The 26,321-nt window shown below is 40.1% G+C and overlaps 1 long non-coding RNA gene across 1 annotated transcript; it reads left to right on the top strand.

Annotated features, from left to right (window-relative positions):
* Positions 1 to 26,321, top strand: LOC139436774 (uncharacterized). Its single transcript, XR_011646212.1, has 2 exons — positions 1 to 230; positions 25,251 to 26,321. It is a non-coding gene; the product is annotated as an uncharacterized lncRNA (long non-coding RNA).

Raw genomic sequence — 26,321 nt, 5'->3', positions numbered from 1 at the left:
CAAGCGGTCTCCATGGTTTTTCCTCAACCGCGCGTCCCCCACGCCTGGAGAACCGGTGCTCCCTCTTGGAGCACCCCCCGCCGGCTGTTCAGCAGGAGCAAGCCCCCCCGACTCTTGGGCCTGAGCAAGGATGAAACCCCCACGCTCTGCAACAACTGGCGCCCAACGTGGCAGCTCCTCCCCCGGCCCCTCTCTGCTGCTGCTGCTGCTGTGATCGTCCTCCTCTCCAGGTAGGGACCCCTCGCCCGACGAGCCCCAAGGGACCCCTCGCCGTCGTCCCGTCCCTATTCCATCATGGGCGCCTCTTTGTCATTGCATCAGGCGCTGCAAGTCAGAGCCCTCGCTGCCCTGCTCGATGCCAATGGAGTCCGCGTCTCCTTGCGGCAGCTCCAAAAGTACTGGGATCTCTTGCTCCCTTTTAATCCGTGGCTCACCACCTGCCAACTCTGGAGCCCGGACACATACTTGCGACTCATAGATCGAGTCACCTCCGCCATGGAGCACGAGAAACGCACCTTCCCAATGGGCCTCTTACTCGTTCTCATTGCCATTCGCGCTTGTCTCCTTGGCGCTCCGACCGAAGCCGTTTATGAAGCTTCTCCCAAACGGCCTCTAGACTGTGATCCCAATGAGTCCGCCGACACTGACTCTCTGTCTAACCAACTTGCTGCCACTCTCGAGCGCGAACCTCCCTGCCCGAGCTCCCTGCAGCAGACAGAAACCACTCCTGCCTCTCCCCAAGATGGCGGACTTCCGCCTTCTTCCCCCACTTCTGCCCAAGATGGCGAACATCCGGCTTCTTCTCCGCCGGTGTCCTCCTCCTCCCGCCTCTACCCGCCTCTTCCTGCCCAGTCAGCATCCGGTTCGGGCCCGGAAGCTGCATGGTCGCCATCTTCCGCTAAACCGGATGCGCCCCTCGCGCCATTTTGTCCGCTGCCGGATGTGGCTGCTCCGCCATCTTGGCCGGCGCCCGGAAGGGTCCCGCCGCCATCTTGTTGTCACCCGGAAGCCGCTAAGCTGCCATTTTCTCACCCGTGTTCCGCTTATCCCTTGCCACCGCCGTACGGCAATAGCCCTTCACCTGCCTTGGCTGCTCCATCAGTCCCCGGTGCCACGTCTTCTCAAACCCCCCAGCTGTATCCACTGAATCCGCAGCCCACGCCGCAGTGACCCCAAACTTGGCTACCCTTTACAGCGGAAGAGGTCAGGACCCTCCGCAAAGCTGTAAAGGAAGACGGAATTGGCAGCCCTTATGCGCAGCAACTACTTGAGGAGTTGGGGACCCAACTCGTTCTCCCATATGACTGGATTGCATTAGCCCATGCCATCCTGATGCCCGGTCAATTTATCAAATGGCACGCCCATTACCAAGCGGCTGTTGACCGGCAAATCGTGGAGAATGCCCAGGCTGGCGTCCTCGATCCCTCCGATGCATACACGGGCACCAACAATTATGCAAACCCTCGTTCTTATCTCGAAATTGACCCAGGGTTTTGGCACCAGGTAAAGGTCCTCGTCCAGCGGTCATTCTCTCTAGTTTCCACCAAGCAGCCCACCAAGCTCGCGCAGCTGCTTCAGGACCCCAATGAGACCTTCCCAGCATTTGTCGCCCGCATCCTGGAAGCTTGTCAACGGAAAATTTCCAGCGAGGATGCCCAATTTGCGTTAGCCAAAGAGTTAGTCATTGACGGGTGCCTTGCACCGTTCCGGGCCGTAGTCCTTCCCATACGTGACAAGGCTCTGCATGAATGGGTCATTGCTCGCCGTGACGTCGACCCACAAGTCAAAACAGTCACTACTGCCTTTGCCTCTGCCATGGCTGTTTCATCCGGCCCCACTTCCATCTGCTTTCGGTGCGGCCAGCCCGGCCACTTCGTCCATGAGTGCTCCCAGCCAGGCCCAGTGCCTTGCTCAGACCTGCCGATGTGACGGCCAAGGGGCCCTTCTATGCCGTGTCCGCGTTGTGGGAAAGGATATCACTGGGCCCGTGACTGCCGTTCCACCCAAGGTTCCCAGCAGCCTTTAAACTCCCAGCGGGGCAGGCCTCAGCCCCACCCCCAAGAGGCCCTCAGAAGAATTCCCAAGCCATAATGTGGACAATGCCCATCACGCACCGCCAGAGGCCCTCATTAGAGCTCAAAATCGATGGGCAATGGCTCGATGGGCTCCTGGATTCTGGCGCTGAAGTCTCCTGTGTTCCCTTCGAAGTCGCTGCGTTCAATCACTGGCCCCTGGAAACTGGCCCTCAAGTCATCAGCGCCACTGGGGCTGCCACCTCCTGGAAAACATCCCAGCCTATGCATTGGAGTGACCGAGAAGGCCACGAAGGCCAAATTCGCCCACTCATCCTTTCATCTGTCCAAACCATCTTATTTGATTTAAAATGCTGCAGAACATTTTTTTTCCTGCAAATGTGTTCTAGTTTTTACCAACTACCTAGTGACTTCAGCACCAGTGTGAATTTAATTTTTAAAAGTGCCATTGCCATCTCTTTCATTCAGATTTTTATATTCATGAAAATATTATTTTTATGCCATATGAAAATCTTCAATATATATCTGACAAGGCAGCTAAATGTACCAATAAAAAGTTAATTTAATAGTGCTAAAAAAAGAAATCTATATAGGTAGCTAAAGATATTTCTCTTTAAAGTCAATAAAAATGTGCATTAAACAACTATCATATGTATGATGCATCATACATATATGGCACATTAGATAATGTAATTAGAGTGAATTACGCATCATTTTATTTCATGTCAGTAAAAAATTGATGAAATAATATTAATACTTGAATAGCTGCTATGAAGGGAAAAACACTATCTCAGAGGGTTTCATGACATTAGACAAGGGAGTCGCCCACAGATCTTTCTGGATATGCCTATCTCTTGTTCTGGATTCTGCTTCATGGTTAAAGGGATCCATGAAGCACTTGCCTAATCTCTTTACATTTGCAATTTTGTCACACTTGACATTATCTTAAGTTCATTCTTTCATTACAGTTAATATCTTAATTTTCACATATTTTCCAATCTAGATAGGTGGCAAATAGCCTAAAGCATAATTCCCAGGTCTTTTTTACTTAACTTTTTTTTTTCTATTTATTTTTCCTCCTAGATTTTACATACATAGCAAGAAGAACTGGGAACATACTTTCAATACTTTGTCTGGAAAGCTGCTTGGCTTACAATTTTATTGATTTCAAGTATTGCTTTTCACACAAAAAACTCTCAGACAAAATTTAACCAAATTTCTGCCCAGGTATACAAAGATAGTCATCCTTCCCATTTAAGGTAACAGTTCCTCATTTCCTCTAAGCCCTCAACACAAGTAGCTTCAATGTCTATATTTCTACTAACATTCTGCTTGAGAAAATCTAGGCTTTTCAATCAGATACCTCAAAATTCTTCCAGCCTACATCCACCTTCCATTTCCAGAATCACTAACACATATTTTGGTATTTGTTATAAGCAGTACTCCATGCTTGGTAGTAAAATCAGGATTCCACTAGAGAAATAGAACTTAGCATATCTATTAAGGGACTTACTGCAAGGAATTGTTTGATTGTTGTGACTGACATGCTTCAGATCTCAAAGCTTCTAATTCCTTTCTTCACTGTCTTATTCCCACCCTATTTTCTATTTGTGGTCAAATGTCCCTCCTATAAGGATATATGTGAGGCATTTAAGGTCCAGTCTCATGAACCATGAAATCCTATTATCTGAAGATTCTTAACTTAATCATATCTGCAAAGTTTTTGCCATATGAGGTAGCATATACAGGTTCCCAGGATTAGGAACAGATTTTTTGTAGTGCCAACTTTGGATTATTGTAGGTGTACAAGAATAAATCTTGAGACCTCATGAGACCTTTTAGCAGTTGAATATTGTTTATGAATTTAAAAAATGATAATGGATTATGTTTCTAAACTGGTCTGTCCCTCTGGTCATATTAGATTATATTGGATTCAGAGTTTTTACTTTTACTTCATTAAAAATGCTTCATGGTTTGATTGGGCCACATCGATAGGATGTTGTAACCCCAGTCTCATGATGGGCAGGGACTCTTGGAGAAATCTCACTGCAGTGAAGTATGGTTGGAATTTTGAGTGAAGCCCAGGAAGTAAGAACACAGAGAAGCAGGACAGGTGAGCCCAGACAGAAACAAACCACAGGAAGAGAGGAAGACAGGAAGGCTGGACCATCACGGACTTTGTCTGCTGTCTTGTTCCAACACATGGCCAATGACTTTGTGTTAGAAAGTACCTTTCATGGTACCTTGACTTGGACTTTTTAGGGCCTTGTGACTGTAAGATTCTACCCTAAATAAATACCTTTATATAAGCCAACAGATTTCTGGTATTTTGCATCAGCCTCCCGTTGACTAATTCATACAGTCCTTTAGCTACTAAACCAATTTATATTTGTTGATTCCATTTATTACCTTACATTGCCTTTAATACTCTGCAATTTCTTCCTTTTCTGCCATCTCCTCAATGAAGGATCACCGTGATTCTTATTTTCTAAATCGAATTCACATTTTTCATTTCTTAGCTACATTATCATTATGATAGTCATAGTGTTTATAATTTGTGATATGCTTTACATGTTTCATTACATTCTAATAAAAATAATGTAAAGTAGATTTTAGCATCATTCCAAATGCTGCTATTGCTGTTTGCTTGATGAAATATTGGTTCCAAATCGAAGACTGATGAGACAGTACACAAAAGAAAAATCTGGGATCTGGATAGAATATAATTTCCAAACTTTAGGAATTCTGACCAATTTGACTGGAATGTATTCCAAGATTCATATTTTTAACAAGTGTCCCAGCAGATTTTTCGTCCTTGTGTCATTCCTTTCTGTGGTGAGTTCATTCCCATGTAGGGTTACACTAGGCTTGGCTGAAAGTGTCCTGGTTACATTGAATTGTCATTTTGTCCTTTCTAGTTAGGCCTTTGTCTGGAATATTTTATATACTATTAAAATATCATGGCTTTTGCCATGCTATTTGTTTTTGAGATATCCATGGTTGAGTGTCCTCTCACTTTAATAAGTTAAATTTGTGATATACCAGCAATTAGCTACCTAACTTTCTTGGCCTTTGTCGATTTCATTGTTTTGTTTTGTTTTGATTTCACCTTTTTTCCCCTCTCCCAACCTGCTGTTTTTGCTGTCTGCACCCTTTGCTGTGTGATCGTCTGTATCTATTTCTCTGTTTGTCTTCTCTTCTTCTTTTTCTCCTCTAGAATTCACTGGAATTGGATCCTGGGGACTTCTGATGGGGAGAGAGTTTCCCTGTCACTTGAGCCACCTCAGTTCCTGGTTTCTGCTGCACTTCACCTTGACTCTCCCCTTTGTCTCTTTTGTGTAGCATCATCATCTTGCTGTGTGATTCACTTGCGTGGGCACTGGCTCACTGTGTGGGCACTCACCTTGCCATGCAGGGACTGGCTTGCCACATGGGTACAGGGATTCCACACTGGCACTCACATGGGCACTTGGCTTGCTGCTTGGGCAGGTGGCTTGTTGTGCAGGCACACTTTTCCTCCCCCTCCCTTTTTACCAGGATTCCTCAGGGATCAAACCAGGTCCTTCCATATGGTGGGCGGAGGCCTTATCACTTGAGCCTCATCCACTTCCCTAAATTTCATCTTTGCAAAACTAAGTCTTTCTGCTCTTGTTGTAGAAGTTGAGAGAGGTTCAATTATTTGCGTATAGAAAGGCCAGTGTTCAGGAATAATTTGGGGAAGGAAAAAAAAATATTTATTTACGGCCAGTCAGGCTCAGAGCTTTTCATCCCCAAATCCGAGAGCCAGATGGAATTGTGGGTTCTTTTTATACAGGTGGGGAGGCTAATGGTGCTTTTATGAAAGAAAACACCTTTACTTTGTTAATAAAGTGTTTCGCTGAGTACCAGCTAGGTCTTGAATTAGCATATCCCCCACATTCCAGGTAAGCCTCAATTAACATATCTTTGAATTAACATCTCACTCACAATCCAGGTAAGCTTGAATTAACTTATCATCCACATTCCATCTGGATGCAACCTTCAATACACATTCAGTCAAAGCCTATAGGGCCTATATTACTTAATTTAATTTCTAGAGAGTAGGCACACTTGGATACAGAATTAGATAATTTTGCATTTATGCACAGGCTATATTATATTTCCTCCTTTGAGGCCAAGCTTATGTCCATTAAGCTTAGGCATCACTATTTTCAGAGTCCCCTGGACTGACTGGTATGTTCATAGAGTCGAGATGGGCGGTTGCCTGCATTTTGATTGATTACCCTAATTTTTTAGTGAGGGCCTAAAGACAAAGTTCTTGGGTAATATTCAGGCCCATCCTAATTTCAGAAGAAGCTCTCATTCTGGACAGCAGAATTCTAGGGGCATAGGGCCCCTCCCCCCCACACACCGTGGTTATCCTGGGGGTCACTGGTGCTTATGTGGATTTCCCACCACGCTCCAGATCCATTTATTAGTTTTATTTTACCCTTAAAGTAATTGTACCTTTAATTTTAAAGGGGACTGAAGGGATATGTTCGCTTTTCTGTAATTAACTTCCTGCTGGCCAAGTGTTGTAATCGTTATCTAACAAGAGGTAAAAACTTTGTAATTTTATTTTGACTGGAGGAAGATGGGTCTGGCATTCTGTACAAAGCTGGATGAAGTTTTTATATGCTTAATAAGATGTTCGTTCTGAAAGAAACAAACTTAATTAAAGTTTAGAAATTCCTGTTTTTAAAAGAGGATATTGGATTACAGATGTAGACTAGGTTAGGTGTCTATAAAGATGGCACCCTTTATAAAGTTGGTGGGGAACAGTGTATACACATATATATATATATATAAATTTATTGAAGCGTATCAGTCATACATACACATACATAAACAATACATGCATAGCAACTGATGTGGACTTGCAAAACAAACATACATAACAGCATAGAGGGCTCTCATACCTCACCCTACCACCAATACCTTGCATTATTGTGAAACATTTTTAACTAATGATTAAAGGGCACCCTCAAAATATTACTACTAACCAAAGTACTTTTCACCAACACACACTATTATTATTTTTATATCATTTATACATGAACATACATAAACAGTAAGTGTATAGTAAAAGTTGTGAACTTACAAGCAAACATGCATAACATCATTTAGGGATTCCATATATCAACCCACCACCAATACCTTGCATTGTTTTAAGACATTTGTTACAAATTATGAAAGAATATTTCCAAAATCTTACTATGTCCATGTCTTACATTTGGTGTATTTTTCCCTCAACCCACCCTATTTTTAAATATATTTTTATGATAGAAGTTGTAATCCTACAAAATAAACATGCACATTTGCAGAATTCCCAAAAAACACCCCTCTATCAACACACCACATCCTGGTGGAACATTTGTTACAGATTACAAGACAGTATCATCAGATTATTACCAGGACCATAGCATACGTTTGGCACACTTTTTCCATATTCCTCCATTATCAGCAGAGTACATCTTTGGCATAGATGCTTGAAAAATACATTACTACTATTAACTACTGTCCATAGGTCACTCCCATTGTATTTTTCCCATGCTTCTCCACATACCCCCACCCTGCAATGTGATGTTCACCTGCTCTAGCTCACCAAGGACACTCTTGCCTCTGTACCTTTAACCCCAATTCTCATCCACTTCTGTGTTTGCTGTGTTATTCATTCCCTAGATTATTTTCTAGCTTTCTTTCACTTGGCACTTACTTTCCCAGATGACCATTTTCAGCCACCTTCTTATTTATAAACCAGCTGTTACTCATTAAATGTGTTAACATCAACTCTGTACACTTCCAAACTTTTACAGTAAAGTTAACTAAATTTTGTACATGCATTAAACATCAGAAGCCCACCTCAGTCCTCTTCTCATCTCCTTTAAGAAACCACCACATACTACTGCGTCTTGAAGATATTTTCTTAGAATTTCTTCTAGAAAGGTTATGGTTCTGGCTTTTATATATAGGTTTTTGATCCATTTTGAGTTAAATTTGGTATAAGGTGTGATATAGGGGGGCCTTTTTCTTTATTTTGACTGTGGATATTCAGTTTTCTAGGCACCATTTGTTAAATGGACTGTTCTGTCATTGCTGAGTGGGTCTGTCATGCCAGTCAAAAGCACTTGACCATAGATGTGAAGGACTTTTTCTGAAGCATCAGTATGGTTGCATTTGTCTGTATGTCTTTCTTTATGCCAGTTTCATTGTGTTTTAACCAAAGTAGATAGGTAATATGATTTAAAGTCTGGAAATGAGAATTTGCCAATTTTTCTTTTCCTTTTTAAGATGTTTCTGGCTATTCAGGACTACTCATCCTTTCACATAAAATTGATAATGATGTTTTCCTTTTTTTTTAAATTCTTGTGGAATTTTTATGAAGATTGTATTGAATCTGTATATCAATTTAAGTATAATTGACATTTTAATGATATTTGGTCTTATAATCTGTGAACATGGAATGTTCTTCCAATTATCAAGGTCTCATTTGTTTCTTTTAACTACTAGTTGTATTCTTCTGGATATAAGTTCATCACATCCTTGGTTAAGTATTTCCTGAATATTTGGATTTTATCTGTCATATATTATTTTCATCACTCTTTTGATTCTTTTACTTCTATTGACATAATCTTTATTTCTAGACTCTCTTCCAGGTCTCTATCTCCTATCTCTAGTTTTCAGGAAGTAACACACCCTTCAGTATTTCCTGTAATGCTGGTCTCTTGCTTACAAACTCAGTTTCTGTTTATCTGTGAATATTTTAAACTCATTTTCATTTTTCAAAGACAATATTTCTAGATATAAAATTCCTGGTTGGAAGTTTTTCTCTTGCAGTATCTTAAATATATCATACCACTCTCTTCCTGTCTCCATGGTTTCTGATTAGAAATGGGCACTTAATCTTACTGGGTATCCTGTATAGGTGATGTGTTACTTTTCTCTTGCTGCACTCAGAATTCTTTTTTCCTTTGTCTTGTCACTTGACATCAGATTAGTATGTGTTTCAGACTTTGTCTGTTCATATTTATTTGAATGGGAGTATGTTGTGCTTCTTGGACATGGATATCTACATTGTTCAATAGGGTTGGGATATTTTCTACCATTATGTCTTCAAATATTCCTTCTGTCCCATTTCCCTTCTCTTCTCCTTTTGGGACAACCATGACACATATTTTCCTTGTCTATTGCTGTTATTTAGTTCCCTGAAACCCTGTTCAATTTTTTCCATTCTTTTCTTCATCTGCCTTTTTGTTTGTTCACTTTCAGAGGCCATTTCTTCAAGCTCTTCATCCTTTATTCTGCTTCCTCAAATATGCTATTATGTGACTCCAGTGTAGTTTAAATTTCATTTATTGTGTCTTTCATTCCATAAGATCTGCTATTTTTCTATGTATGCTTTCAAATTCTTCTTTGTGTTCATACAATGTCTTCTTACTATCCTTAATCTCTTTAGGCATCTCAGTGAATCTATTAAGGAGATTTGTTTGAACAACTGTGATTAGTTCTCTCAATTCCATTATGCCATCTGGAGGCTTATCTTATTCTTTTAACAGGGTCATATGTTCTTGTTTCTTGGTGTGTGCTGTAAATTTTTGTTGGTTTCTTGAGATCTGGCTTACTAGAGTATTAATTCTGTGTGCAGTTTCTCTCTTTTGTTTAGGGATTTCTTGCCCTTTTTCCATTGCTGCTTGTGTTGAGAAAGCCAAGGATGCAGTTGGTGTTGTAAGCTGTGGAAGCTCAAGCTGTACTCCTTGCCCTAGGTACCAAGGAAACTTCCTCCAAATTTCTTCTTGCCAAGGTTTATGCAGAGCTACAGAACCTCTTAGGTTTTTTAATGTAATGTTTTGTGTGATCTATTAATGATAAAAAAGCAAAATTCAAAAATAAAATAAAATTTAAAAAACTGAAAAAAAATCCAAGTTGTGTAGTTCTAGACCCTAGTTGCTCAGAGAGACTCATGAAGCTTCAAGTTCCTTTCTCCCCTTCCTGGTGTGGGGATGGAGCTGTAGGTGTGGGCAACAATCTATGCAGTAAAGTCCAAGGCAACCTATAGATTTCTTACTATTACATTTGTGCTAGCTGAACGTATCTTCATTTTCCCACAGAGGCTGGTGCAGGTCCCATCAGCTTGCTCCCTGCAAGAAGTGGGGCTGAAGCCTAGGCTAGGACTGCATTTTGATATGAGTGAAAGATACCATTCCCTACCTTCATGGTGATTTTCACTCAGTCCGCTTCCTCTCATGCTGGGTGCAGATTCAAGATGGTGGCTACTGGCCACTTCTTTGACTTGGGCTATTTAAAACTTTAGCTATTTTTAGTGTAATACTTTAGCAAGCCAAATTTATTAATCAGTAACTGAATTCAATGGTCAACTCTCTCTTCCTCCCCTGTTTCTGAGAAATGGAGTTTCCAATTCCAGCCACAAGATAGTCCCTAAGGTGATCTGTACCACCAAAGTAGGATATCACCAGCTGCCTTGGTGTGGCCTTTATTTTCCTGGAGAGGCCAGTGCATGTCTTTCCAGCTACTTTCCTGCCTGAGATGCAACTGGGACTTATGCTAGAACTGCAGTCTGATCGGGATACAAAGAAACCACTCCTTACCAGCACTGTGGTTTTCATTCAGTCCACCCTGTTTCCCTTTGTGCCAGACTTGGAGTTAAAATGGTGGCTACTGGCCTCTTTCTGGCTTGGACAGGTTCCAACTTTAGCTGTTCTTAGGATTATACTATAGCACACCATATTTACTAGTCAATATCTTAAGTTTGTGTCCAACCATCTCTTCCTCCCCAGATTTTGGGAAGTGGAGCTTACAATTCCAGCCATAGATTAGCTCCTGAAGCAGCATGTGCAGCCAGTGTAGGATGGGTACTGGTGCCTGGCGTGTGGAGTGCTCTACTCAGAAAACTTCTCTGCAGATGGGTCATTTCCTCTTTCCAGTCTTTCAAGGATGTTGCAGGATGCTCTTCTGGTTGCCTGGAGCCACAAGACAGGTGCTTTAGATAGCTCTGGGTGTTTACTAACTTCCCTGTAGCATGAGCTGACTCTAGGAGCTCCTTACTCTGCCATCCTCTTGCTGGTTGTATTTCTCCTTACTTATATATTTCAAATGCTGGAAGAGCTCATTTCTTGTCTTGGATTCTCTAATAACACTAATTTGGAAAAAAGTAATTGCATTTAGGATTTTATTTACAGTTGCTATATTCAGACAGTTTGGACATAACAAGTAGAAATTTTTCTAATATGCATCTCTGAGTCTAAAACAGTTCAGAGTGAATCCTCTCCCATGATGGCAGCAGTAGATGTCTTCAACCTCCAGTGTCTCATGACTGGCATCCAGCATTGATGTTGCCAAAAGGAGTGTCCACCGTCCATCTGTGGTAGGAGTGGGATCATATCTTTCTCTTTTCTGTGATGTCTCAGACTACGTTAATGCCGTTTAACTTCTAACACATTTTCTATGCAGCCCCAACTTGTGATCAGACCTGTAGGCCACAAGATATTCATTTTGTCCTTTCATTTTTGCTTAGCTTAAACCTACTCCATTACTGTTGTTTGTATCCAAGAGAACTAATCCCCAAAATATTTGTCATATTTGGTACCATTAGTCTGTATTAAAATTTATTTCCCCAGAATATTCTTAGCTAGGCTAACCTACTTTCCTTACTGCTAATTTTATGAAATAGCAACAAAAAAAATCTAAAATTATATATTATTTAATTGCTTAGAATTCTGTTTTACTTATAAATAAAATTGACATAACTGATGTTCTTATTCATTTATCTTTTCATTCATATAATTATTTAACAAATGCTAGCTGCAGTCTCTTACAAGCCTGGTACTCCTTTCCATACTAGGGTTATAATAATGGCTATTAATGTATAATCTGAATTTTGGATGAGAAAGGATGGGAGACAAACTCAACAAAATGCATGATTCTTCCATCTTGGTGTAATGGTCATTTGAGGGCTCACTTACCTTGTCAACTAGGTGACAGTATCTGCAAGGCTTGGGCAGTGCTTTCCAGGAAGCTTTGCATGCTCTAAATCAGCATTCACTCTATGGTACTATTTCTCCCATAGTTGGGATTCGCAATCCTAGAATCAAGGGGCAAAAATGGGAGTTTCACCACACACTCTTATCACTAGTGTTCCACCAGGAAAGTTTGGGATTCCTGTCGCTCCTACCTTATGCTCAGCTGGACTACTTGTCTTACTCCCAAAAGGAGGAGTGCTTCCACCAGGAAATACAAAGTTAATTCCTTTGATCTTGATGATAAGAATTCAACCTGCCCACTTTGGTCTTTTCATGCCTCTGAATCGAAGGGAAAGAAGGGAATTATTGTACTGGCTAGGTGATTGATCCTATTAAGAGGGAAAGGACTGTTACAACACAGTGGAGGTAAAGAAGAGTTTGCCTGAAATAGAGGAGATCACCTAGGGTATCACTGTGATTAAAGTCAATGGAAAACTGCAACAACTCAATCCAAGCAGGCCTATCAATGACCCAGAATCTTTAGGAATGAAGGTTTGAGTCATCCCATCAGGCAAAGAACAACAGCCAGGTGAGGTGCTTGCTAATGGTGAAGGGAACTTGGATTAGGTAGTGGAAGAAGGTAGTGATGAATATGTACTTTGACCATGTGGCCAGTTACAGAAATGGGGACCATAATAGTTATGAATATTTATTCCTAGTTAGATTGAATAAACAGTTTCAGTAGAGTGTTAGGATACAGGATCGATGTGCAAAAATCAGGCTAAATATCATTTATAACAAACACCTTTGATTGTACACTTTGGAGGAATTCATGCTTTATTGATATGTATCCACAAAATTGCTTTATTAAAATAAAACAAGCAATACACAAAAGATGGGCAATCATCTCATTCTTTCATACTCCTACTAAAAACCACTCAATTTTGTAAATATGCCTTTCAATAAATTAGTACAGATTTCTCTATGACCTTGATCCCTAAAGTATGAAATTTATTGTTATAGTTCTGTCACTTCCTAGTCCCGGAAATTGAAGCTACTTTACTACTCTGTGGTACAAGGATATAAAAATTGTTTTGTGTCTTGTAGGATTGTTGTGAGGCTCAACAAATTTATACCAGTAAAATATTTGAACAATGCCTGGCATCTAGAACATATTTGGTCACTGTCTTCATTTTCAGGCTCTACTGATAGCTGTTCCTTCTCATTCTTTTATGTCCTGAGTCTTTATCATAATAAAAACACATCCTTACCCTCAGAATCCTCTATTTTCTGATGAAACATATTTTTTTGCCTTCTCTTCTCTTGAATACACTGAACATTCTTGCTTTTTAGCAAGATCACACTGAAGTCAGAGATTAATGGTTAATTTCTTTTTTTTTTTCCCTATTCTTTATTTTATTTTTTAGCTCCCGATTCTTTTTTCCCCAAATTCTACTCAACTTACTCATTTTTCAAAGATATTAAATTAAAAAAACATGAGGTCCCTATTCACCCACACCGCCCGCACCCCACCAATCCCCCCACAGTAACACTCTCCCACATCATCATGACACATCCATTGTGTCTGGTGAGTACATCTCCGGGCATCGCTGCACACCATGTCCCATGTTCCACACCATAGCGCACACTCTCCCACGTTCCATCCAGTGGGGCATGGGAGGACATACAACGTCCGGCAATTGTCCCTGGAGCAACACCCAGGACAACTCCAAGTCCCAAGAATGCCTCCACATCTCATCTCTTCCTCCCATTCTCCACCCCAGCAGCCACCATGGCCACTTTTTCCACACCAATGCCACATTTTCTCTATTATTAACCACAATAGTTCATGAATAGGATATCATTAAGTCCACTCTGATCCTTACTGTATTCCTCCTTCCTGTGGACCTTGGCTTGGTTGTGTCCATTCCACATCTATGTCAAGAGGGGGTTTAGATTCCACATGGATATTGGATGCAATCCTCCTGCTTTCAGTTGTAGGCACTCTAGGCTCCATGGTGTAGTGGTTGACGTTCTTCAACTCCATGTTAGGTGAGTGGGGTAAGTCCAATAAATCAGAGTGTAGGAGCTGAAGTCTGTTGAGGTCAGGGCCTGGCTATCATATTGTCATTCCAGAGATTCAAATCGCCTAGATATATCTTAAACCCCAGCACCAACTACAATTCCAGTAAAGTAGCATGAAAGCCTTGTGAAAAGAGATCCCATCTGAGTCCAGCTCCATCACGCAGATACACCAACTCCAAAGAAGGGCCAACTGGCATGGCAGTGAACCCCATCTGCCATGACCATAGAACCTGTGGGTCTCTTTAGCCCTCAAAAGGACCAATATCTGGGGTTATATCTACTTTATCTGTCTCTGAGACTCTGCTAAGGTGTGCACAAGGGCAATTAAAAACCTCCAGACTCTTTTTTAGAGACTCATAGCCATATAAACTCATTTGTCCTTTCCATTTCCAGCTTACTTTAGGTCAAACAGCATTTATAACTCCTGTTATTATATGTAGACAGGGATATTCTGCTGGTCCGCATTGAACCTTAAATCAAGGGTCATTTTCTAGTTATGTCATCAGCTGGTTCTTGGTAGTCATCCCTCAGTGCCAGGGAGGCTCATCCCTGGGTGTCATGCCCCATGCTGGGAGGAAGGCATTGCATTTACATGCTGAGTTTGGCTTCGAGACTGGCCACATTTGAGCAACACGGAGGCTGTCAGGAGGGAACTCTTAGGCACAGTGCTGCTCTAGACCTTGTTCTTATTTCAGGTGTATAGGCTCACAAGCATAGTCATTAGTATCAGGGGCTCACTGTTGGACCCTCATTCCTTCCTGGTCCTTACCGTTGCACCTGGGGGACTGCCGCTGCTCCCCTAGGGACCACGACAGAGTCCCCCCAGGCCAGGAACCCAGTACCCCCCCAACTGTTGTTTTTAATTGTTTCCACTATTAGTATATCCAAACATTTCCATGCACCCTGGACACATGCCCTGTATAACTCCCTGTCAACCATGTATCGCCTGTCCCTAACATCCCATACCAGTATTCCTCTGCTGCCATTGTTGAACCACTCTGTGATCCAAAACTTCCTGAAAAGTGAAGTCCAGTATAATGTCAGGTTCCCTTACTAGTAAAATGGAATATAGCGATGAGTTTAAAGGTTAGATATAGAATACATACTGATTTGGAAAAATTCTACATCCTATCTTTTTCTTTCCTTTTTTCCTAATTATTGAGCTTCTCTTCACAAGAGCCTTAGATCACAGTAATTCATATATACAATATACAGTGCTCCCACATATACATTATAAAACCTTTTCCCTTCCACAGCGATAATCTGTTAACTTATTCATATCATATTTACTGAAACTGATGTACAGATATTGAGACAATAGCTTTCAAACAAAGTGACATTTGTGTTTACATTGTGGTTTATACTTTAGGCTATACAGTTTTCTAAATTTTTTAGTTATCCTATGTTTTACATTATGGTTTACATTATTAGTCTGTCGTCCCCTATATGTTTTTGGTGTAATATTACATGTTTTATATCCATCCTTGTGTACTCTTGAGAAACAATTCTTTTGCCCTCACATTTACTTTGGTTCAATCTATTCAATATTTATCCCCCCTTCCCCTTGGGGCCCACAGTGACAGTCAATCTTCATTTCTTGAGGAGCCATGTTCAGAGATACTTGCAACATTTTTGAGGGTTTGACTTGCTCAACTGCGCTAATGCCCTGGGAGCCACCCTTCCTCTTGAGAGATACAGTTTCCTCTATTTGATGCATTAGTCCTCCCCAGGATGTGGGTCCACCCCCACTCTCACTACTTGGGTCTCTACCCAATGGTACAACCCACCCTGGCAAAATGAGCATTCAGACATTCCCCAGGAGTCCATCCAATGTCAGACCATCCCCTCTGAGCATCCTAAACAGGTAACCCTCCTAATTATATTTTGATACAGTTTTCTCAGCATTTTACTTTCAACCAACACCTGAGAATCTCCTTTGTTTGTATGTTTCCCTTCCCTCCCCCCAATTTCTTCGGCAATATTACCCATCCACCCATCCCTAGAGCCCCTCAAACACGCAAAGCCCCACCCAAAGGTAACCCTATGCCCCTGTCAGCTTACATCCTTCCTCTAATCCCCGATTTCCTGTAAGCCTATCTTCCAGTCTCTAGCTCTCTGAGGCAGCTTGCTTATTTCATATCATTGAGGTCATGTAGTATTTGTCCTTCAATGCCTGGGTTGCTTCACTCAACATAAGGTTCTCAAGATTCACTCATGTTATCACGTGTGTTTGTAGTGTATTTGTTCTTAAAGCTGAGTAGTATTCCATTGTATGTATATACCACATTTTATTGATCCACTCATCTGTCAATGGGCATTTGGGTCAATTCCAACTTTTGGCGATAGTGAACAATGCTGCTATGAACATTGGTGTGCACATATCGGTTTGTGTCCTTGTTTTCAGTTCTGCTGGGTATATACCCAGCAGTGGTATTGCTGGGTCATATGGCAAATCTATGGTTAGTTTTGTGAGAAACTGCCAAACTGTCCTCCAGAAAGTTTGGATCCTTCTGCATTCCCACCAGCAGTGGATGAGTGTTCCTATTTCTTCACATCCTCTCCAGCATTTGTATTCTTCTGTTTTTTTTCATAGCTGCCAATCTTATGGGAGTAAGATGGTATCTCATTGTAGTTTTGATTTGCATTTCCATGATAGCTAAAGATTTGGAGCATCATTTTCATGTGCTTTTTAGCCATTTGTATTTCTTCTTTGGAGAAGTGTCTGCTTAAATCTTTTTCCCATTTTTTAAATGGGTTGTTTATCTTTTTATTTTCAAGATATAGGAGTTCTTTATATATGCAAGTTATAAGTCTCTTATCAGATATATAGTTGCCAAATATTTTCTCCCATTGTGTAGGTTCCCTTTTTACTTTCTTGACAAACTCCTTTGAGGTGCAGAAGGGTTTAATTTTGATGATGTTCCATTTATCTATTTGTTCTTTTCCTGCTCGTGCTTTTGGTGTGATGTTCATGAAGCCATTTCCTATTACAAGGTCCTGTAGATGTTTCCCTACACTGCTTTCCAAGGTCCATATGGTCTTGGCTCTTATATTTAGGTCTTTGATCCATCTTGAGTTGATCTTTGTATAAGGTGTGAGATGGTAATCCTCTTCATTCTTCTACATATGGATATCCAGTTCTCCAGGCACCATTTGTTGAATAGGCCATTCTCTCTCAGTTGAGAGGGTTTGATGGCTTTATTGAATATTATATGGCTATATGTATGAGGTTCTATATCTGAACTTTCAATTCGATTCCATTGGTCTTGTGTCTCTCCTTATGCCAATACCATGCTGTTTTCACTACTGTAGCTTTGTAGTATGTTTTGAAGTCCAGTAGTGTGATTCCTCCAATTTCATTTTTCTTTTTCAATATGTCTTTGGCTATTTGGGGCCTCTTTCCTTTCCAAATAAATTTCATAGTTAGTTTTTCTAGTTCCTTAAAGAAGGCTGTGTTGAGTTTTATAGGGAATGTATTGAATATGTAGATCAGTTTTGGTAGAATACATATCTTAATAATATTTAGACTTCCTATCAATGAACAAGGAATATTCTTCCATTTATTTAGGTCTTCTTTGATTTCCTTGAACAGTGTTGTATAGTTCTCGGTGTATAAGTTTTTTACATCTTTAGTTAAATTTATTCCTAAATATTTGATTTTTTTATTGACTATTGTGAATGGTATTTGTTTCTTGATTTCCTTCTGCTCTTGCTCATTATTGGTGTACAGAAATGCTACTGATTTTTGCACATTGATCTTATAACCTGCGACTTTACTAAACTCATTTATGAGTTCTAGAAGCTTTATTGTAGACCTCTCAGGGTTTTCTACATATAGGATCATGTCATCTGCAAATAATGGAATTTTGACTTCTTCCTTTCCAATTTGAATGACTTTTATATCTGGTTCTTTTCTCAGTGCTCGAGCAAGTACTTCTAAGACAATGTTTAATAGAAGGGGAGAGAGTGGCATCCTTGTCTTGATCCTGACTTAAGAGGGAAGGACTTTAGGATTTCTCCATTGTAAACAATGTTGGCTGTAGGTTTTTCATATATACTCTTTATCATGTTCAAAAAATTTCCTTGTATTCCGATCTTTGGAGTGTTTTTATCAAGAAAGGGGGCTGTATTTTGTCAAATGCTTTTTCTGCATCTATAGATATAATCATGTGATTTTTTTCCTTCAATCTGTTTATATGATGTATTACATTGATTGATTTTCTTATGTTGAACCATCCTTGCATACCTGGAATGAGTCCCATTTGGTCGTGGTGTATAATTCATTTAATGTGTTGTTGAATATGATTAGCGAGTATTTTGTTAAGTATTTTTGTGTCTAGGTTCATTAGAGAAATTGGTCTGTAATTTGCCTTTCTTCTGGTGTCTTTGTTTGGCTTTGGTACTAGGGTAATCTTGGCATCATATAAGGAGATAGGCAATGTTCCTTCTGTTTTGATTTTTTGAAGAGTTTCAGCAGGATTGGTGTTAGTTCTTTCCGGAATGTTTTGTAGAATTCACCTGTGAAGCTGTCTTGCCCTGGCTCTTCTCAGTTGGGAGATTTTTTAATGATTGATTCTATCTCTTTACTTGTGATTGGTTTGTTGAGATCATCAATTTCTTCTTTTGTCAATATAGGCTGCTTATGTGTTTCTAGGAATTTCCCATTTCCTCTGAATTGTCATTTTTGTTGGAATAGTTTTTCAAAGTATCCTCTTATGATTGTCTTTATTTCTGTGGGGTCAGTGGTGATATCTCCTTTCTCATTTCTTATTTTGTGTATTTGCATCTTCTCTCTTTTTTTCTTTGTTAGTATCGCTAAAGGTTTGTCAATTTTATTAATCGTCTCAAAAAACCAGCTCTTGGTCTTGTTTATCTTTTCCAGTGCTTTCTTATTTTCTCTTTCATTTAATTCTGCTCTTTTCTTTGTTATTTCCTTCCTTCTTCTTCCTGTTGGATTACTTTGTTGTTTATTCTCTAATTCTTCCAAATGTGCAGTTAGTTCTTCAATTTTTGCTCTTTTTTTTTTTTGATGTATGAATTTATGGCTATAAATTTCCCTCTCAGTACTGCTTTTGCTGCATCCCATAAATTTTGGTATGTTGTGTTATCATTATCATTTGTTTCAAGGTAGTCATTGATTTCTTTTGAGATTTCCTCTTTGAACCACTGTTTTTCTAAGAGTGTGCTGTTTATTTTCCATATCTTGGTGTGAAATCTGGGGCTCTGGCCCTTGCAGATTTCCAGCTTCACTCCACTGTGGTCAGAGATATTATTTTGTATGATTTTGATCTTTCTGAATTCATTAAGCTTTTCTTTGTGGCCTAGCATATGGTCTATCTTGGAAAATGAACCATGTGCACTTGAGAAAAATGTATATCTTGCTGTGTTTCATTGTAATGATCTGTATATGTGTATTAGATCCAGCTCCTCTAATATACTGTTCAAATATTTTGTTTCTTTAGTGATTCTCTTTTGAGATGTTCTGTCCAGAGTTGATAGTGGTGTATTAAAATCCCCCACTATATTTGCAGATCCATCTATTCTTTCATTTAGTTTTTCCAGCGTTTGCCTCACGTATTTAGAGGCGCCCTTGCTAGGAGCATAAATATTTATGATTGTTCGTTCTTCTTGACAGATTGTCCCTTTCACTAATATGTATTATCCTTCTTTGTCTCCCACAATTGTTTTGCATTTAAAGTCTATTTTGTCTGATATTAATATAGCTACTCCTGCCTTTTTTTGGTTATTGTTTGCTTGTAAGATTGTTTTCCAACCATTCACTTTCAGCCTCCCTGATTCTCTGGGTATAAGATATGCCTCTTGTAGACAGCATATAGATGGGTCATATTTCCTTCTCCAATGTCCCAGTCTGAAACTTTTGATAGGTGAGTTTAATCCATTGACATACAGTGTTATTACTTTCAAGGAATTATTTATGTTAGCCATATTTTGATTGGACTTCTGTTTTTTTCATATTTTCTTTGTTTGTTTGTTTTTTCTTCTCATCTTTTTTGTTGCTCTTTCACTCTCCTCCAATTCTGCCTGTCCTGTTTTTTCCTTTCTTCCTGCAGAACTCCCTTTAGAATTTCTTGAAGGGGAGGTTTCTTGTTGGCATACTCTTTCAGTTTCTGTTTATCTGTGAATATTTTGAACTCTCCATCATTTTTGAATGCTAGTTTAGCTGGATAGAGTATTCTTGGTTGGAAATTAGTTTCTTTTAGTACCTTGACTATATCATACCTCTGCCTTCTTGCCTCCCTGGTTTCAGATGAGAAATCAGCACTTAATCTTATGGAGCTTCCCTTGTATGTGATGGTTTTCTTTTGCTGCTTTTAGAATTTTCTCTTTGTCTTGAGCATTGGATAATTTGACAAGTATATGTCTTGGGGTGGGCCTGTTGTGGTTTATGACGATTGGGGTGTTCTGTGCTTCTTGGATATGTACATCTGTCTCTTTCAGTAGCTTTGGGAAGTTTTCAGCCATTATTTCCTAAAACACTCCTTCTGACCCCTTTCCCTTCTCTTCTCCTTCTGGGATGCCTATAATATGTATGTTTGAACGTTTTGCAGTGTAATACAGGTCCCTAAGTCCCAGCCGGATTTTTTCTATCTTTTTATCAATCAATTCTATTATCTGTTTGATTTCCAATGTACTGTCTTCCACATCACTAATTCTTTGCTCTGCCTCTTCTAATCTTCTGTTATTTGCTGCGAGTGTATTTTTGATTTCTTGAACTGTGGTGTTCATTCCCATCATATCTGTTATCTTTTTGCATATGTCTGCAATTTCCCCTCCAAGTGTTGTCTTCATATTGTTAACCTCTTCCTTTACTTCATTAAATTTGTCTGTGATTTATGATCTGAGATCTTTAATTACTTGTGCAAAGTTCTGCTCCCTTTCCTGATTTTTAGGTTGTTCATTGGATTCAGCCATGTTTTCCTGATTACTGGTTCGGTTTGTAGATTTTTGTTGCTGTCTGGTCATCATTTTATCTTGAGAGGTTTAATCAGTTCCTTAGCTTCTTTGTCTAGTCTTGGGGATTAATTAGCTGTTGTTTTTGTGTAAGTGTTATATCTTCTCTTTGTCACTTTGTTCTTCTTATTCTACTTTCTTATTGCTGGCTGACTTCCCTTTGAAGGAAAGTATTAGGCCCAGGGAAAGGCAATTGTGTAAGCAAGGGAAAAGTGTAAAGTAGTATTGGTGATAAATGTTAACAGAGCAACAATATGAGATCTGGGAGGATGGATATTAGATTCATGTAAGTTGTGTAGAGTTATAGCGGTAGGTAGAGTACCTATAATGAGGTATTCGACTGAATATGGGAGGAATATGGTATGAATTAAAAAGCTAGTGTTTTCATGAGAGAGGGAAAGAGAAAAGAAAGGCAATAGTTTCAAGAGTGGATAAAAGACAGAAAACAAAACAAAGGTATTAGAAATTAAGAGTTAGACACTTTGGGGATGAAAGAAAGGGAGGTGGAATATAAGAGAGACAGTAGATGATGGAGGATATCAAGATGTAGGGGAAAGGAGATAGTGCAGGTAGCCAAAATCAATTCACACAGAAATCAGGCAACAGAGGATGAGGAAACCCAGCAAATGTGAGGTGTTCCCTGCAGCACCTATTGTATAATTAAGATAAAATAAAATAAGAAAATGAGGGACAAGAGAGAGAGAGGAAAAAAAAGAGAAGAAAGAAAGAAAAAGGGGTGCTTAAAGGGAGAGGAATAAATAAGGAAAAGAAAAAAAGATATAGAACAACCACAACAGCAACAGCAAAAACCCCCCCTAAATAACTGGAAAAAAAAAAAAGACTTTGGGGGATACGATGGGAGAAAAGACTAGGAGATAATTCAATGTTAGTAATCAGGACAATAAAAAAAATAAAGTAAAATAAAAATAAAATAAAACAAAACAAAACAAAAAAGGAAAAATGCAAGCGTTGAAGACTAGGACAATCAAGGACCTTAGATGGAACTTAGGGCATGATGGATTCAGGGATGGAAAGTCTGTGATATTGAAGACTCAAGAGGTGTGAGTCTCTGGGGTGTGGGCCACCAGGGTTTAGGGGACTCAGACCTGGCAACCTCAAATTTGATTAACAGGGAGCCTGGGAACACCGCAGTGCAACACAGCCTTCAGGGATCCCCACAGCTGGGTGCCAGCCCTATGGGGAAGGTCACATCCACAAACTCTAACCTATGTGTCTGAGCCCCCAATTCACCCACTCACTCTGGTCTCTTCTGTGGCTGTATCATCAATTCGACTTCAGGACACCTCCCACCCCGTAAGGCCCCAGAACCGCCACCTGGGGGCGCCTCTACACTGCAGCCAATTTAATGAAGCAGATCAATAGCCAGGCCCTGGGGCGGGGCTCCAGCTGGAAACACCAATAACAGAGTCCAAAACCGAAATTCCCATGCTTTGCAAAATATTCCCCTAATCGGCTTCCAGACGTCTCCCACCCTGCCAGTCCCTGAAACTGCCTCCTGGTGACATCTCTTTGCTGCCGGTGATTTAAGGCTGCTGCAGATCGGAAGCCGACCTTGGGGACGGGGCTCTAGCCAGAAGTGCTATTATTTGTGTCCGTAATCAAAAATTCCCCACCTCGCAATAAAACTCCTGTTTGTCTCCCCAAATCGGTCTGCGAAGGCCTCCTGCCCTGTTAGCCCCCAATAACCTGCTCGGTGCTTATGAATTCCCCAGTACTGCAGAGCCTTCAGCAATTGCCACCACAGGGCCAATGCCGCAGCTCCGCCCACCCCAGGAGGGAGTGTCCCATGCACAGCCCCCACCTCCATGTAATAGAGCCTCAATTTTATCTTATACATGAATTTTCTCTGTTACCTTCCCACCAAATCGATGTCCAGACACCTCTTACCCTGCAAAATACCGAAACAGCCTGGTCCCGAAGAATTTCCAATGCTGCCCAACCACTTCTTTGCAGGAGAGATTATCAGGTGCGCTCACTCAGCCACCATCTTGCCCCGCCCCCCCTTAATGTTTAATTTAAAAATCACATATACATTTTCTCAATCCTTAACCAGATTGTCATTTCTTTACTATTAAGATAAATGTACTGATTATTTTGTTTTGCTCTACGTACCTCAGGCTTCATAAAATCTTACTAAAAACATTTCATTTTTGTAACTGATGTCATTGGCAGAGCTTACATGTTACAGCATTAGTTTCTAAATGCCCATTCATGGACTTGTGCAGACAGGCTATAAATTTGGTGACTTTGCTCAGAACAGATTCCCTAAATCTAGTTCTGGAAATTCTGAGTAGTTTGTCTAACTGTGGCTCAAGATTCATATTTTCAAACATTTTTCCACCAGATTCTGATATCCAGCTAATTTGAGATGTCAAGATCATCTTAGTTAACAACGTAATTGGTGAACTTTCAGAGATTGAGTTCTTTTGTGAATTCTTCAACCCTATTTCTTCAATAATGCCTTAAAATCTGGCTTTATATAAATTGTTGTAGTGCACTTTCCAGTTTAGAATTTGTTCCAGAGTTTTTATAACCTAAGAAGTGTCTTTAGTAGCTACAATTTAAAAAAAAAAATCATTGCGGTTTTAGTAATTGTTTGACCAGGAGGTGCAGCGGTACTTAGAGACGTGTTCACCAAATGCAGTGAATGTCTCATGATGATGGACGAGGTTGTTGCTGTGGGGGAAGGTGTGGGGTGAGGGGGCTGGGGGGGTATATGGGGACCTCATATTTTTTTAATGTAATGTTGGAAAAATAAATAAAGACAAAAAAAAAAGGATTTGCTAACACATTGCTTTCATCTATTCATGACCAAAATTATTGAGCACATTCATTGGGGCTCTGTATCTATACTGGGGAGGAGGAATTGCGTAGATTATTTAGAATTGTTTGAGAACCCTGAAACTTGTTAGATCTGGCTGCATCTGAATTGGCACTTATGTATTTTTCAGCCTGATTTTATGTCTGCAACAGGAGCACTTGGCTTGACTGCCCCCTGGTGGTCATAGAGTAGCGGGAGCTGTGCCCAGAAAATATACTTGCTAAGTTGATTTTATCTATAATTAATTAAGATATACTTAATCATTTGAACAACAGGCATATGCAATATTAAATAAAACACATAGAATTATAAATTTTAAAAGAAATGGAAGAATAAGACTATTTCTTAGATCAAGAAAAAATGCAACATTCCCATGTTGTCCCATGTAGAAGAAAGGATTCATTCAGATTTAGGGATCCGAAACATTCCAGGGTCTTAAGCAAATATGTAGACAGCAGCGTGGTTCAGGTCTACCTGGGATGGCCACAGTTCACTGCCCTCTTACCAACAGCCCTGTCTAGAATTTCTTCAGTTGTCAGAGAACATGGCCATAGAAACAGAGGGGACAGATCCTGACCACCGTCAAAGCTAGTTCTGCTCTTACCTGTATTTTCATAGCACAGTATTCAGCCCTGACTCTGTGGATGTGGTCATTCATCAGGAAATCATCTGTGGGTAAAAGGGGCATAAAGCACACAACATTGCTTAAGAAGACACAGGTGTCAGCATCATTCAGTCATGAACTAAACAGGATGATAATTCTTCTTTCTGGATTTATGTAGAAAGTTGCTGAGGACAGGGAGAAGGGAAGAAGAAATGTGATGTGGGGGCAATTTCGGGACTTGGAGTTGCCCTAAATGATATTGCAGGGAGAGATGCTGGACATTATATATTCTGCCATAACCCACTGAATATACTGGGGGAGAGTGTAAACTACAATGTAAACTCTTAACCATGTGGTACAGCAGTGCTTCAAAATGTATTCACCAAATGCAATGAGTGTGCCACAATGATGAAAGAGATTGTTGATGTGGGAGGAGTGGGGTGTGGGAGTGTGTTGGGTATATGGAAACTTCAGGTATATTTTTAATGTAACATATTCTATGTATCTTCAAAAAATACAATTGAAAAAATGATGGGTGTGGGGGGTGGGGAGTGAGGTATATGGGAACCTCTTAAGATTTTAATGTAACATTTTGTGTGCTCTATTAATCTTTAAAAAAAGATAATTTTAAAAACTATTAAAAATTAAAACCTACACTTAGATAAATATTTTACACATTTGTGATTTAATGTATGATCTATGTACTTTTCTGATTGCAGGTGCCAGTGGGGACATCGTGATGACCCAGTCTCCAGGCTCTGTGGCTGCATCTGCAGGAGAGACCATCACCCTCAAGTGCAAGTCCAGCCAGATTGTAACAACTTCTTAGCCTGGTACCACCAGAAACCAGGACAGGCTCCTGAAATGCTCATCTATCTTACATCCAATCAGCCATCTGGAGTCCCTGACTGATTCAATGGCAGTGGGTCTGAGAAAGATTTCACTCTCACCATCAGCAGATACCAGCCTGAAGATCTGGAAGATTATTACTGTCAGCAGGATAACTACTATCCTCCCACAGTGCTTCAACCGCGAACAGAAACCTCCTCCCTACGGCTGTAGGGCAGTGAATCCTGCAGCACCAACTGCTTCCTCTTCAAATAGATTTGAATTTGTTTGCGTCCCTCATCTGTCTGAGAAACCACATCCCCTAGGGGACTATACCATAGAAATCTTTTTTCACATGGCCATATCAAATGACAGGATAAGTAAAAATCTACCTCTTACCCTCTAGGCAAGGGTCTTTTAACCTTTACACCCTGATGGATTGATTCTCTCTTCATTGTACCTCCCTAATGTTTAAAAATTTACCAGCTACTTTCTTTATTCCTTCAATCTTCTTCCTTCTCCCCAATCATCCTCCAACTCTGGTCCTTCCCAAGATTAAATACTTGATCCTTCATATTCAAAACTTCCCCCATGGAAGGTCATCTTCCTCCCTTACTCTTTCCTTCCCTAGACCCTGTGCCATCCAAGTCTTTCTTTTCAGTGTCACAAAAGGGGATTTGATTTGCTACTCTACCTTCTTTTTTAATTTAGATAACTATTTTCATTTCTTGTTGCCATCAAATAGTAATTGTGGCTGCCTTAATATACCATACTCATTGAAGAATGTTTATGTTAAAAGGAATGATTCTCACTCAATGAAATAGATTGATTTCAGTTTGGATGTAAAATTTTCCAGTGAGCTTCATATTCCTGTGATTGTCACCCTATTTCTATACTTCTCTTATAAAATGGATGAACTGTAACACTTGCCAAAAAATAAATGTTTTCCATATTGTTATAAA

The sequence above is a fragment of the Dasypus novemcinctus genome, chromosome 17 (genome assembly GCF_030445035.2).
Source record: "Dasypus novemcinctus isolate mDasNov1 chromosome 17, mDasNov1.1.hap2, whole genome shotgun sequence".
Classification (NCBI taxonomy): domain Eukaryota; kingdom Metazoa; phylum Chordata; class Mammalia; order Cingulata; family Dasypodidae; genus Dasypus; species Dasypus novemcinctus.
The sequence above is the reverse complement of the archived record's forward strand: the minus strand, read 5'-3'. Positions and strand labels throughout refer to the sequence as shown.